The sequence below is a fragment of the Heterodontus francisci genome, chromosome 5 (assembly GCF_036365525.1).
Source record: "Heterodontus francisci isolate sHetFra1 chromosome 5, sHetFra1.hap1, whole genome shotgun sequence".
Classification (NCBI taxonomy): domain Eukaryota; kingdom Metazoa; phylum Chordata; class Chondrichthyes; order Heterodontiformes; family Heterodontidae; genus Heterodontus; species Heterodontus francisci.
In genome coordinates this window covers 67,811,184-67,826,003 of record NC_090375.1, presented here as the reverse complement: position 1 = coordinate 67,826,003, position 14,820 = coordinate 67,811,184, and the positions used below count along the sequence as shown (strand labels likewise).

The window sequence follows — 14,820 nt, the reverse complement described above, 5'->3', positions numbered from 1 at the left end:
GGGCCAGGAGAAGCAGGAGAGCTTTTCCATGACCTACAAGGAAAATCTGGGCCTCTGCTGCCCTGGGCTTTCATCCCTTTCCCACCCATGAGATCCTGGTGAACTTGCCTCCTCCACAGCTTAACTGAGTAACAGTGGGCCGTCCACAAATTGTTCTATCTTTTTCTGCTGGCAGCCTTCCAGCCTTTGTTCAGGCAGCCTACTGGCCATTCGGATGTAAATGAGGCCAACAAATAATATAAATCAGGCACTCCCACACAGATTCCCAGGTGGGCAGCCTACCCATGCCACTGGCTTTCCCTCCTCAGATATAAAGTTCCCCCTATAGTAACAGTCTCAGGCATGAGAAGATCTTTGATCCATCTAACCCATCCAGCCATACTGCTCCCTTGTCATATTTCGAATAACCCAGAATACCATTTGTTGACAAGAACCTGTCTAGTTCCTTCTTGAATCTTCCAAATATGTCTTCTTTTGTGATTTTAAAATTTTTTTAGTCTACATTCACCTGCAACATATATCCCCAATTTCTGGCATTTCTCTTCCCATTTCTTTTGTGAAAAACAACAATTAAGTACTTCAGCAATTTATCTATTTTCAGACACCACTTCCCTATTGTCATTTTTTTAGTGGACCAATCCTGCTTTGCACCCTTTTGTTTACTCCTGACATACATTTTTTGTTATTCGTTTCACAGGATGTGGGTGCCGCTGGCAAGGCCAGCATTTGTTGCCCATCCCTAATTGCCCTTGAGAAGGTGGTGAATTGCTTCTTGAATTGCTGCAGTCCATCTGGCGTGGTTACACCCACAGTGCTGTTAGGGAGAGAGTTCCAGGATTTTGAATGCTTTACTGTTCTGCTTTACATTTTGAACGATATTTCCCTCGCAATCCCTCTTTGCAGCCTTTATCGGTTTCTTGAAATTCCTTGCCATATCTTTATAGATCTCTCAATCCAGCTCTTTTCCTGGACATTTTAAAATTGTCTGCGCTTTTTCTTCTTCCCTAATGCCTTTTACCTTTTGTCAGTAAATAAAACTGATCTTATTCATTTATTCTGTCCTTGATCAATTTCAGATCCAAAGTAATGCTGCATCTTAAAAGCAATGACTTTGAAAATATTCAATTTTCCTTCCACATCTTTTCCTTTCAGTATCTCTTCCAATGTTACTATCCCCATACATTCTCAAAGAACAAAGAAAGAACAAAGAACAGTACAGCACAGGAACAGGCCATTCGGCCCTCCAAGCCTGCACCGATCTTGATGTTCTTTGATGCCTGTCTAAACTAAAACCTTCTGCACTTCCAGGGACCTTATCCCTCTATTCCCAGTCTATTCATGTATGTGTCAAGATGCCTCTTAAACGTCGCTATTGTACTTGCTTCCACCACCTCCCCCAGCAGCAAGTTCCAGGCACTCACCACCCTCTGTGTAAAGAACTTGCCTCGTGCATCCCCTCTAAACTATGCCCCTCGCACCTTAAACCTATGTCCCCTAGTAACTGACTCTTACACCCTGGGAAAAAGCTTCTGACTATCCACTCTGTCCATGCCACTCATAACTTTGTAAACCTCTATCATGTCACCCCTCCACCTCAGTCGTTCCAGTGAAAACAATCCGAGTTTATCCAGCCTCTCCTCATAGCCAATGCCCTCCAGACCAGGCAACATCCTGGTAAACCTCTTCTGTACCCTCTCCAAAGCCTCCACGTCCTTCTGGTAGTGTGGTGACCAGAATTGCACGCAATATTCCAAGTGTGGCCTAACTAAGGTTCTGTACAGCTGCAGCACGACTTGCCAAGTTTTATACTCTATGCCACGACTGATGAAGGCAAGCATGCCGTATGCCTTCTTGACTACCTTATCCACCTGCGTTGCCACTTTCAGTGACCTGTGGACCTGTACGCCCAGATCTCTCTGCCTGTCAATACTCCTAAGGGTTCTGCCATTTACTGTATACCTGCATTAGACCTTCCAAAATGCATTATCTCACATTTGTCCGGATTAAACTCCATCAGCCATTTCTCCGCCCAAGTCTCCAACCGACCTATATCCTGCTGTATCCTCTGACAATCCTCATCACTATCCGCAACTCCACCAACCTCCGCAAACTTACTAATCAGACCAGCTACATCCTCCAAATCATTTATATATACTACAAACAGCAAAGGTCTCAGCACTGATCCCTGCGGAACACCACTAGTCACAGCCCTCCCTTCCACTGCTACCCTCTGTCTTCTATGACCGAGCCAGTTCTGCATCCATCTTGCCAGCTCACCTCTGATCCCGTGTGACTTCACCTTTTGTACCAGTCTGCCATGAGGGACCTTGTCAAAGGCTTTACTGAAGTCCATATAGACAACATCCACTGCCCTTCCTTCATCAATCATCTTCGTCACTTCCTCAAAAAACTCAATCAAATAGTGAGATAGGACCTCCCCTTCACAAAACCATGAAGCCTCTCGCTAATAAGTTCATTTGTTTCCAAATGGGAGTAAATCCTGTCCCGAAGAATCCTCTCTAATAATTTCCCTACCACTGACGTAAGGCTCACAGGCCTATAATTTCCTGGATTATCCTTGCTACCCTTCTTAAACAAAGGAACAACATTGGCTATTCTCCAGTCCTCTGGGACCTCACCTGTAGCCAATGAGGACACAAAGATTTCTGTCAAGGCCCCAGCAATTTCTTCCCTTGCCTCCCTCAGTATTCTGGGGTAGATCCCATCAGGCCCTGGGGATTTATCTACCTTAATGCTTTGCAAGACACCCAACACCTCCTCCTTTTTGATAACGACATGACCAGGATTAATATTTGGTAATCATCTGCATTAACATACTTCACAAAAATGCATTAGCCTCCTTTTGATTATTTGGTGGGCTGTTGCATATTTCTATTACTAGCTTTTTCTCTTGCCATCCAAAGAGACTCACTACCACTTCCAGCATCTAACTCCATCATAAATCAGTCCCTCTCTAACAAATAATGCCACCCACTTCCTGTTTTACCTTCACAGTCCTTTGTAAAACACACAAAGCCCTGCCAGTTAACTAAAATAAAAGCAAAACACTGCAGATGCTGGAAATCTGAAATAAAAACAAGTAACGCTGGAAATACTCAGCAGGTCTGGCAGCATCTGTGGAGAGAGAAGCAGAGTTAACTTTTCAGGTCGGTGACCCTTCATCAGAACTCATTAACTGCCAGTAAACTCCTCATTAATCATTTGATTTCAACCAGGTTTCAGTTATCTTACAACATCTATTCCCTCCCTATGTACCAACCGTTCTCAACAACATTAACTTTCATTTAAATAAATAATTTAACACACTAAAATGTCCAAAGACACTTCACGGGAGCATTATAAAGCAAAATTCGACACCATGCCAATGAGGAGATTTTAGGGCTGATGACCAAAAACTTGGTCAAAGGGGTAGGTTTTAAGCACCATTTTAAAGGAAGGAAGGAGAGGTCAAGAGGCAGAGGGGTTTAAGGGAGGGAATTCCAGAACTTAGGGCCTTGGCAGCCGAAGGCACAGTCACCAATAATGCAACAATTAAAATCAGGGATGCTCAAGAGGTCAGAATTACAGGAACACAAATATTTTGGAGGGTTGTGGGCTGGATTTGAGATAGGGAGGAGCAAGGCCACGAGGAATGTGAAAACAAGGGTGAGAATTTAAAAATCAAATGATTGACTTACATTGGCTTCCAGTTAAGCAGTGAGCACTGGGGGTGATGGGTGAAAGGGACCTGGGCACGACTAAGGACTCATTTTACTCCTTATAGTCCTTACATTTATAGATGCACAATTTAGATTATCCTTCAATATCCTTCCTCCCTCTTTCCAAATTATTCTATTGTCTCTTCTGCTTTCCCCTCTCCTACCGTATTAGTTTAAATCCACCCCTCACTGCCATATTCACCCTTTTTGAAAGCAAATTGATACGTCCCTCTGAATAACTTCCCTCTGTCCAAGAACTGGTCTCAATGTCCTAGGAATCTGAAAACCTCCTCCTTTTACCATCTGTAAAATCTGTCCTAGCCGAACCTGCACAGTGAAGTAAAACTGACGAAAGGTTAGCCACCTGAAATGTTAACTGTTTCTCCCTCCACAGATGCACCAGACCTGCTGAGTATGTCCAGCATTTTCTGTTATTATTTCAGATTTCCAACGTCTGTGTATTTTGCTTTTGTATAAGTCATTGCACACTACCTGCAGAGGAGTTGTTGAAAGCCCAGGCAAGAAACGAATCAGATAAAGTTATTACTAGGATGTGGAAGCTTTGGAAAGGGTGCAGAGGAGATTTACTAGGATGTTGCCTGGTATGGAGGGAAGGTCTTACGAGGAAAGGCTGAGGGACTTGAGGTTGTTTTCGTTGGAGAGAAGGAGGAGGAGAGGTGACTTAATAGAGACATATAAGATAATCAGAGGGTTAGATAGGGTGGATAATGAGAGTCTTTTTCCTCGGATGGTGATGGCAAACACGAGGGGACATAGCTTTAAGTTGAGGGGTGATAGATATAGGACAGATGTTAGAGGTAGTTTCTTTACTCAGAGAGTAGTAGGGGCGTGGAACGCCCTGCCTGCAACAGTAGTAGACTCGCCAACTTTAAGGGCATTTAAGTGGTCATTGGATAGACATATGGATGAAAATGGAATAGTGTAGGTCAGATGGTTTCACAGGTCGGTGCAACATCGAGGGCCGAAGGGCCTGTACTGCGCTGTAATGTTCTAATTCTAATCATTAATTAGTGACTGCATTTAAATGATGCCATGTCTACTTGGCATGACCAAACAATTAGGGACAATTCTAAGAATATGAATACTCGAGTGGAGAATTTCCAAGTATTGAGAGCTATTTGCTGCCAGCAGTGTCAATGTGAGCTCACCGAGATTGTGAAAAATGGAAGAATTACCTCCTGTGGGAATAGTGATGAGGATTGATTATTACAAGAGGTAGCATAGCAATGCACTACAGTGATATAAATTTATTTAGTTCTGTATTCTTACATTGAACCATTGCTTAGTGTTACTCATAGTTCAACACTGAATGCAAAAATATTTATTTGTCGCAAAATAATCTCATCTCTGGGCAATATGCAGTCGTTAATTGCCTTCCTCAACCCAACTGCTCCAAATCTGTTCTAACTGGTTCTGCCTAATTTGTACATTGTGAAGTTCTGATGGTTATGGGACTGTCTTTAAAAGCTTATTCTCAAATGAATAATGAAATATTAAGATAGAAACACAACATTGTTGCACCCACTTTACAAGTGTGGGGAAGGCTGTGCTCGACTTTTCTTCCACAGAATGCAATAGACATTTTTCAGCAATTTGTAGCATCTTACTTAGCAGTTACATTTGAGCATTTGATACATGCTTCACCAAAGGCTGGGTCTATGTTTGGGTCTCGTATGCATTTCATACTACTCACAGCAATTCCTCTTTCCGTTCTTTCCCTTAGTTTTGATCAATAGCATTTCAGATTTCACTTTTGATAGTTTCCTAAATCACATTCCTAACTATTGTCCCTTCGGAAGCCCTCAGCCTCCTCCAATTACAATTGCCCACTTCCTGACAAGCCTTCCTTGCTAAACCCCACATCCCCAGTCCCAATCATAGATCACTTCCACCTCCTGATTGTGGATGTCTACTCCTACCAATTGCCAGGCACCGTCCAAAGGGAACCCCGGCTCTGCCCTCCCGTCACCATCATTCCCTCCCACCGATAGGCCAGACTGTCTATTTGAGACAGCCAGGCAAGAAACAGGCCTACAAAATGTTAATGAGGGCCTCTACGTTCCAGCTTTGCTGGGTTCTTCAGCCATTTTCTGCCTCTCCCGCACACTCCCCGCCTCCAGGGGCCCTAAATCTCATCCTTCTCAACCTGTCAATCGTTTGACATGGTTAACCACATCATCCTCCTCCAGCATCTCTCCACTGTTAACCAGCTGGGTGGGACTGCATCGCCTGGTTCCATTCTTAGCCATTCTGTCATCGCCTGAGAATTGCCTGCAATGACTGCTCTTCCCATTCCCGCACTGTTTCCTCCGATGTCTTCCAAGGATCTAGCTTTGGGTCCCGTCTATTTCTTATCTACATGCTGCCCTTCAGGACATCATCTGGAAACACAGCATCAGTTTCCACATGTATGCTGACAAAATACAGCTCTAACTGAATTCCACTTCTCTCGACCCCTCCACTCTCTGTAAATTGTCAGACTGCTTGTCTGACTCCAGTACTGGATGAGCAGAAATATCCTCCAACTAAATATTGTCATTGTCAAGCCATTGTCTTCGGTCCCCACCACAAACTTCATTCCCTAGCCACCAACTCCATCCTTCTCCTTGCCAGCAGTCTGAATCTGACTCTGACTGTTTGCAACCTTGGTGTCACATGTGCGCCATCACTCAGATCACCCATTTCCACCTCCATATCACCACCTGACTCAGCCTCTGCTTCAGTTTATCTGCTGCTGAGACACCCATCCATTCCCTTTGTTACCTCTAGACTTGATTATTCCAATGTTTTCCTGGCTGGCCTCCCACATGCTACTCTCTATAAACTTGAGGTCATCCAAAACTCTGCTGCCCATATCCTAACTCGCACCAAGCCTCATTCATCTATCAGCCTATGCTCACTGACCTACATTGGCTCCTGGCTGAGCAATGCCTCAATTTAAAAATTCTCTTCCTTGTTTTTAAATCCCTCCATGCCTCTCCCCTCCCTATCCCTGTAATCTCTTCCAGCCCCACAACCCTGCAAGATAGCTGCTCCTCTAATTCTGGCCTCTTCAACATCCCCAATTTTAATTGCTCCACCATTGGTAGCTATGCCTTCAGCTGCCAAGGCTGTAAGCACTGGAATTCCCTCACAACCTCTCTGTCTCTCTTCCTGTCTTTCCTCCTTTTAGACACTCCCTAAAACCTATGTTTTTTACCAAACTTTTGGTTATCTGCTCTGCTATCTATTTATGTGGTTCAGTGTTCAAATTTTGTTTGATAACATTCCTCTGAAGTGATTTGGAATGTTTTTCTGTGTTAAAGGCACATATATACCAGTTTTTGTAGGTTGTTGATGTAGAGAACTATCTGACATTCCACAAATTGTTCTGGCAGTTCACCAAATTCATAGATGCGACTTCACATTTTTAATGCAGATATGTACTGATTAATGGTTTTGCCTGTTTTCTGCCCATGTTAAATATTGCTCTTTTCTATAGCTTTCAGACTTACTTATTAATACTTCCAGTATTCATTATGCATTATTACTAGACTCTTTCCTTTATCAAAGTTGAAATTATTCTAACAATATCTAAGCATTGGAATTCTGAGTCCCACAATCTGCTGCCAGAGGTTCACCAGATAGGGATTTCCATTCACCAGGCTGAAATCGTAGATTTTTGCTAAGTGGGACAAAGGCACAAGTCCTGCCGACAACTGATGCTCTCTGCATGGGAGACCCAATAAATATGTGGAGGAGGCAGGGAAAGTTCTTCTGAGGACCCAGCTGCAGCATTTAAAGTTGAACCACTATTAAAGCGGACGGGCCCCTCATTGTACTTTTATTTTTTATTTTTTGTGTTTATTTTATTTTAGTTTGTTCAGTTTATTTCTACTGTGCCTACCCACTGTGTTTTTTTCATGTTTGTGCCTGTGGCTCTTCAGTTTTCAGTCCATTAGCACCCTATCTGTACTAATGCTTTGTCTTTCAGCACACCATTAACATATTGTTTGCCTTTGCTCCATGACCTTCTGGTCAGCTATTCTGTAACCTTGTCCCATCAACATCTTCTCTTTTGTTATCTCTTGCCCCACCCCCGCTTTACTTGCTTAAAATCTTTTACATTTCTTATATCTGCCAGTTCTGAAGAAGGGTCACTGACCTGAAACGTTAACTCTGCTTCTCTCCACAGATGCTGCCAGACCTGCTGAGTATTTCCAGCGTTTCTTATTTTTATTTCAGATTTCCAACATCCGCAGCATTTTGCTTTTATTAAAGCAGAACCAGTTGCAGTAAACATGACTCTCAGGAACAAGCACAAACCTTCTCAGAGGGTGTACAAATATACTTCTTACTTAGTTATGGGGAAGGGCTGCAATAGTGTAGTGTTGACCAATTGATTTCGTTGACTGGCCACAGATATGGCTACGGCAACATCATCGTAGCCACATGCACTAACTTTAGTAGAAGATGCCCTAAACACAATACAAGTAAATGTACTTCACATGTGTACATTCACTTAACAAGCATCAACCATTATTCAGTAACCAATGAAGTAAAGCACTCACAGTGACCAAAAACACTTGCATAGTCTGCTTTATGTTTTATAATTTTACCAACAAATGCAGAAAAACGGTTAAATGCACCATGCAAATATGAGTATTGCGATTATATGACCAAGATGATGTCTTCACACATTTTTTATTTACTAATCAGGTTTGCAATTAATCACATCTGGATATGTTCTTGATGTGTAGGTAACACGTTTATTGCTCATCCCTAGTGGCTCTGAGAAGGTGGTGATGCCCTCTTCTTGAACTCCTGCAGTCCTCAAGATGATGATGCTTTCACAATGGTGTTAGGTAGGGAATTCTAGGATTCTGACCCAGCAACAATGAAGTCATCTCATGTTTTAGGGAATAGATGTTTTACTTATAAATTTATGTTATTCCACAAGATAATAAGGTTCAAAGGCATTTGTTGTCAACCATTTTAATAATTACTCAAATACTTAAGATTACACTTAGGATAATATGAATTACCGAAGAATTCTTACATTACAGTTCTCAAGCTCAAGGGAATTGGTTGGTCAAGCCTTCTCAAATTACAAAGTATCTATTCTAATACCTATACCTATCTTCCACACGAGCTATATGAGAATCCACAAGTTTCAAAGTATTACCTCATCCTATTATTCACTTAATGAATCTCAGTCTTAACAAGGAGGCCTCCCATACACCTTATCAAGGCTTTATTTTGACTGACTTGATCAAATCATTCAACTGGATGAGTTATCACTTGCCTGATGCATCCCTAAGAGGACACCTGCTAAGATAAAGAAAACCTGCAACTACATGCTTATCAGCTGAAATCTCTGCATCAAAAAAACTGAATTTTCACCAGAAAATCAAACTTACTTTTGAAGCCTTCCAACAGAAAGTTGCTTAAAAGCTGAAGTTAATATAAAGAATTTAACCATTTCCTTACAGTCACCACCTTGCCAGAGAAAATATATATAGCCATCACAAAGCCTTATTTCAGTCATGTTGTGTATCCATCTCAATCTATTCTGTCTTGCAAATTTCTACCCCTTTCTACCCATAACATATCAAAAAATGATCAATATTATGACATATTGAATGACAAGCAAAGCTTTAATGCCTATTAGTTTATGGAATAACTTCTAAATTTAGATGTAAAAGCATCCATTATCTAACAGTTGACACTATTTTCATCTCTTCCACAAATATTAAAGAAAAGAATTCAGTGCGGGCATAAAGGAATTCCTCCAGTTTATACTCACACCAAACATTTTTGAATAGATGAAAATACTTATGCTGCAGTACAAAAATTGGATGTGACATGACACAATCAAATACAGCAGTTAACAATCTAAACATGTGGAATAAATGATAGAGAACAACCTGTAGATCAAGAAAAGCAGAGAGTAAATACAAGGAATGAGCCCAATAAGAACACCTCTCCAAAAGAAAGAGGGAGCAGGAATAGGATCAATTTGAATGGGGGAGGGGGGGGGGGGGGGGGGGGTGGCGGGACTGTGGGACAACAGATCAGTACAGTTCTTTTCAAATAGAGGAGACCAGGGCTAACCAAAAGCTAATCTTCCTATGATCCTTAGTATTTTAATTGTACAATTATATACTTTAAAATAGTTTCATTCATCTAAAATACAAGAATCACAAATTAAATCTGAAACCAAAACATAAATGCCTTGTTTCCGTGTTTTTTTTTTCTTTTTTGCTTTTAAAAGCTTTATCTTTGAAACTATATTGTTGTGTGATGCTTTTTTGATACATTTGGATAAAGGTTAATAAGCCAAACGAATGGAGCGTTGGGGTCATTTCAGCTTTAAAATTCCTTTTAATACATGTCTGGGTTTGTGGCAACAGAATCTCACAACGTTACTGTGGAACCTGAGGTGAGCCACCCTCGGACAAGGGTGTGGGCTTGCCTGGTCAGTATGTTTCTCACACTAACTGTTCCTTAGGAATGTGTCATGTCTGGGTGATGAGATAAGAAGAGTGTTGTTGAAGCATAATGTCTCTTTCTGTTATTGCGCTGTACCAGCTGCAAGGCCAATGGTGAGATAGATATGTAAACGAAGGATTTAAAAATACTGTATCTTATTCGTTTAGAGCAAAAACTGAATTGTAATATTATTGGTGCTTTAGAATGCAAATTAAGGATTGAACTATTGTTGTAAGATTATTGGTCGCAGAATAGTATAATTGCCATTGTTTTACTGAAATTCTTCAGAACATCGCACTGAGTCTCAATGTGAGCTCTTACTGTGTTTGTTCTCCTTGTGCACAAGTTAATAAAAGTCAGTTGCGAGTACTCCCCGTGCCAAGTCTGATTATTCCACAACATTACCTTTTGACTTTCGTACCTCCTAAATACGTGTCTCATTCAAATGACTGCGTGTTAGATGTTACATTTATACAGTGCACCCTATGACAGTGCTGAAACCCCCTTCTTCATAACCAGCCTCATAAAAGCAACCCCCCTGCCCTTACTATAGTTTTCCCAAAGAAGAAATTCAGTAGCTTTAATGAAAAGTGGGTTCCTGGAGTAGCGGAAGGAGGGCTGGAAGTGTTTTGAGTGTATAGAAGTAGTGGGAGAAGGTTTTGGCGACATAGAGTCATAAAGCACAGAAACAGGCCATTCAGCCCATCGTGTCTGTGCCAGCCATCAAGCACCTAACTATTCTAGTCCCATTTTCTAGCACTTGGCCCGTAGCCTTGTATGCTATGGGTTTCAAGTGCTCATCTAAATACTTAAAATGTTGAGGGTTCCTACCTCTACCACTACTTCAGGCAGTGCGTTCCAGATTCCAACCACCCTCTGAGTAAAAAAATATTCCCTCAAATCCCCTCTAAACCTCCTGCCCCTTACCATAAATCTATGCCCCCTGGTTATTGACACTTCCGCTAAGGGAAAAAGTCTCTTCCTATCTCGCCTATCAATGCCCCTCATAATTTTGTATACCTCAATCATGTCCCCCCTCATCCTTCTCTGTTCTAAGGAAAACAACCCTAGCCTTTTCAGTCTCTCTTCCTAGCTGAAATACTCCAGCCCAGGCAACATCCTGGTGAATCTCCTCTGCACCATCTCCAGTGCAATCACATCCTTCCTATAGTGTGGTGCCCAAAACTGTACACAGTACTCCAGCTGTGGCCTAACTAGTGTTTTATACAGCTCCATCATAACCTCCCTGCTCTTATATTCTATGCCTCGGCTAATAAAGGCAAGTATTCCATATGCCTTCCTAACCACCTTATCTACCTGTGCTGCTGCCTTCAGTGATCTATGGACAAGTACACCAAGGTGGTGGCACAGTGGTGCAGTGGTTAGCACTGCAGCCTCACAGCTCCAGCGACCCGGGTTCAATTCTCGGTACTGCCTGTGTGGAGTTTGCAAGTTCTCCCTGTGTCTGCGTGGGTTTCCTCCGGGTGCTCCGGTTTCCTCCCACATGCCAAAGACTTGCAGGTTAATAAGTAAATTGGCCATTATAAATTGCCCCTAGTATAGGTAGGTGGTAGGGAAATATAGGGACAGGTGGGGATGTGGTAGGAATATGGAATTAGTGTAGGATTAGTATAAATGGGTGTTTGATGGCCGGCACAGACTCGGTGGGCTGTAGGGCCTGTTTCAGTGCTGTATCTCTAAATAAAAAATAAATAAAAAGGTCCCTCTGACCTTCTGGTACTTCCTAGGGTCCTACCATCCATTGTATATTCCCTTGCCTTTAGTCCTCCCAAAATGCATCACCTCACACTTCTCAATATTAATTTCCATTTGCCACAACTCCGCCCATCTATATCGTCTTGTAATCTAAGGCTTTCCTCCTCACTATTTACAACACCACCAATTTTCGTCTCATCTACGAACTTACTGATCATACCTCCTATATTCATGTCTAAATCATTAATGTACACTACAAACAGAAAGGGTCCCAGCATCGATCCCTGTGGTACACCACTGGTCACAGGCTTCCACTCGCAAAAACAACCCTCAACCATTACCCTCTGTTTCCTGCCACCAAGCCAATTTTGGATCCAATTTGCCAAATTGCCCTGGATCCCATTGGCTCTTACCTTCTTAACTAATCTTCCATACGGGACCTTATCAAAAGCCTTACTGAAGTCCATGTCGACTACATCAACTGCCTTACCTTCATCTACACATCTAGTCACCTCCTCGAAAAATTCAATCAAGTTACTTAGACACAATCTCCCCCTGACAAAGCCATGCTGACTATCCCTGATTAATCCCTGCCTCTCCAAGTGGAGATTAATCCTGTCCCTCAGAATGTTTTCCAATAGTTTCCCAACCACTGATGTTAGACTCACCGGCCTGTAATTACCTGGTCTATCCCCGCTACCCTTCTTGAATAATGGTACCACATTCGCTGTCCTCCAGTTCTCTGGCACCTCTCCCGTGACGAGAGAGGATCTGAAAATGTGTCAGAGCCTCTGCTATCACCTCCCTTGCCTCACACAACAGCCTGGGATACATCTCATCTGGGCCTGGAGATTTATCCACTTTTAAGCCCACTAAAGCATCTAATACTTCCTCCCTTTCAACGTTAATATGTTCAAGTATATCGTAATCCCCCTCCCTGATCTCTACACCTACATCGTTGTTCTCCACAGTGAAAACAGATGAAAAGTAATCATTTAAAACCTCACCTATGTCCTCCGGCTCCACACACAGTTTGCCACTTTGGTCAAAAATGGGCCCTACTCTTTCCCTGGTTATCCTCTTGCCCTTAATATACTTATAAAATGCCTTAGGATTTTCCTTTATCTTGACTGCCAATGTTTTTTCATGTCCCCTCTTTGCTCTCCTAATTACTTTTTTAAGTACCCCCTACACTTTCTGTACTCCTCTCGTGCCTCCACTGTTTTCAGTGCTCCGAATCTGCCATAAGCCTCCTTTTTTTTCCTGATCCAATCCTCTATATCCCCTAACATCCAGGGTTCCCTGGACTTGATGGTCCTACCTTTGACCTTAATGGGAACATGTTGGCCCTGAACTCTCACTATTTCCTTTTTGAATGCCTCCCACTGGCCTGATGTAGATTTTCCTACAAATAGCTGCGCCCAGTCCACTTTGGCCAGATCCTGTTTTATCAAATTGAAATTAGCCTTCCCCTAATTCAGTACCTTTATTTCTGGCCTGTCTTTGTCCTTTTCCATAACTACCTTAAATCTTAGAGTTTTGGTCACTATCCCCAAAATGCTCCCCCACTGATACTTCTACCACTTATCCAGTTTCATTCTCTAGGATTAGGTCCAGTACTGCCCCTTCTCTTGTAGGACTTTCTACATACTGGCTCAAAAAGCTCTCCTGTATGCACTTTAAGAGTTCCGCCCCCTTTAAGCCTTTTGCACTAAGACTATCCCAGTTGGTATTAGGTAAGTTGAAATCCCCTACTATTATTACCCTTTTCTTTTTACACCTCTGAGATTTGCCCACATATCTGTTCCTCTATCTCTCCGACTGTTTGGAGGCCTGTAGTACACGCCCAGCCAAGTGATTGCCCCCCTTTTGTTCTTAAGTTCTACCCATATGGCCTCATTTGAGGAACCTTCTAAGATATGGGCGGCACAGTGGCGCAGTGGTTAGCACCGCAGCCTCACAGCTCCAGGGACCCGGGTTCGATTCTGGGTACTGCCTGTGCGGAGTTTGCAAGTTCTCCCTGTGTCTGCGTGGGTTTTCGCCAGGTGCTCCGGTTTCCTCCCACATCCAAAGACTTGTAGGTGATAGGTAAATTGGCCGTTGTAAATTGCTCCTAGTGTAGGGAGGTGATAGGGAATATGGGATTACTGTAGGGTTAGTATAAATGGGTGGTTGTTGGTCGGCACAGACTCGGTGGGCCGAAGGGCCTGTTTCAGTGCTGTATCTCTAAATTTAAAAAAATATCATCCCTTCTTACTGCAGTAATTGACTCCTTGATCAACAGTGCAACACCACCTCCTCTTTTATCCCCCCCCCCTATCTCGCCTGAAGATTCTATACCCTGGAATATTGAGTTGCCAGTCCTGCCCCTCCCTCAGCCATGTCTCTGTGATAGCAATATCATAATCCCATGTGCTAATAAGTGCCCTCAAATCTGGCAAACGTGCCACATGGAAGATTACTAGAGTAGATTAAGGGGTATGGAATTAAGGGGATCATCACAAACTGCATTAAAAATTGGTTAGAAGGGAGAACAAAGAAAATAGGAATTAAGGACAGTTTGTCCCACAGGGTTCAATTCTGACGCCAGTCTGTTCACTGTGTATATCAATGATTTCAATAAAGGCCTAGAGGGAGTGGTGTGAACATTTGCAGAGGATACCAAAATAGAAGGTATACTTATTTATTTAAAAGACCAAAGTAAACTGCAAAAGGATAATTTACAAGATGGAGCAACGATCTAAAAGGTGTCAGATGAAATTCAATGGCTGGATGTTACCAAGCCCTCAACGTCGGGCTCCAGGGCTGAAAGATGGGGCCGGCAGTGGCTCACCATGGAGGCCAATCCTCCCAGCGGCGGCAAGGTTCCATGGTGGCCCCCCCACCACCCCCC

The 14,820-nt window shown here is 42.7% G+C and overlaps 1 protein-coding gene across 4 annotated transcripts in view; it reads right to left on the bottom strand.

Moving 5' to 3' along the window:
* cdh17 (cadherin 17, LI cadherin (liver-intestine)) overlaps nucleotides 1-14,820 on the bottom strand; it is a 119,433-nt gene that overhangs the window by 54,686 nt on the left and 49,927 nt on the right. The window lies entirely within an intron of this gene.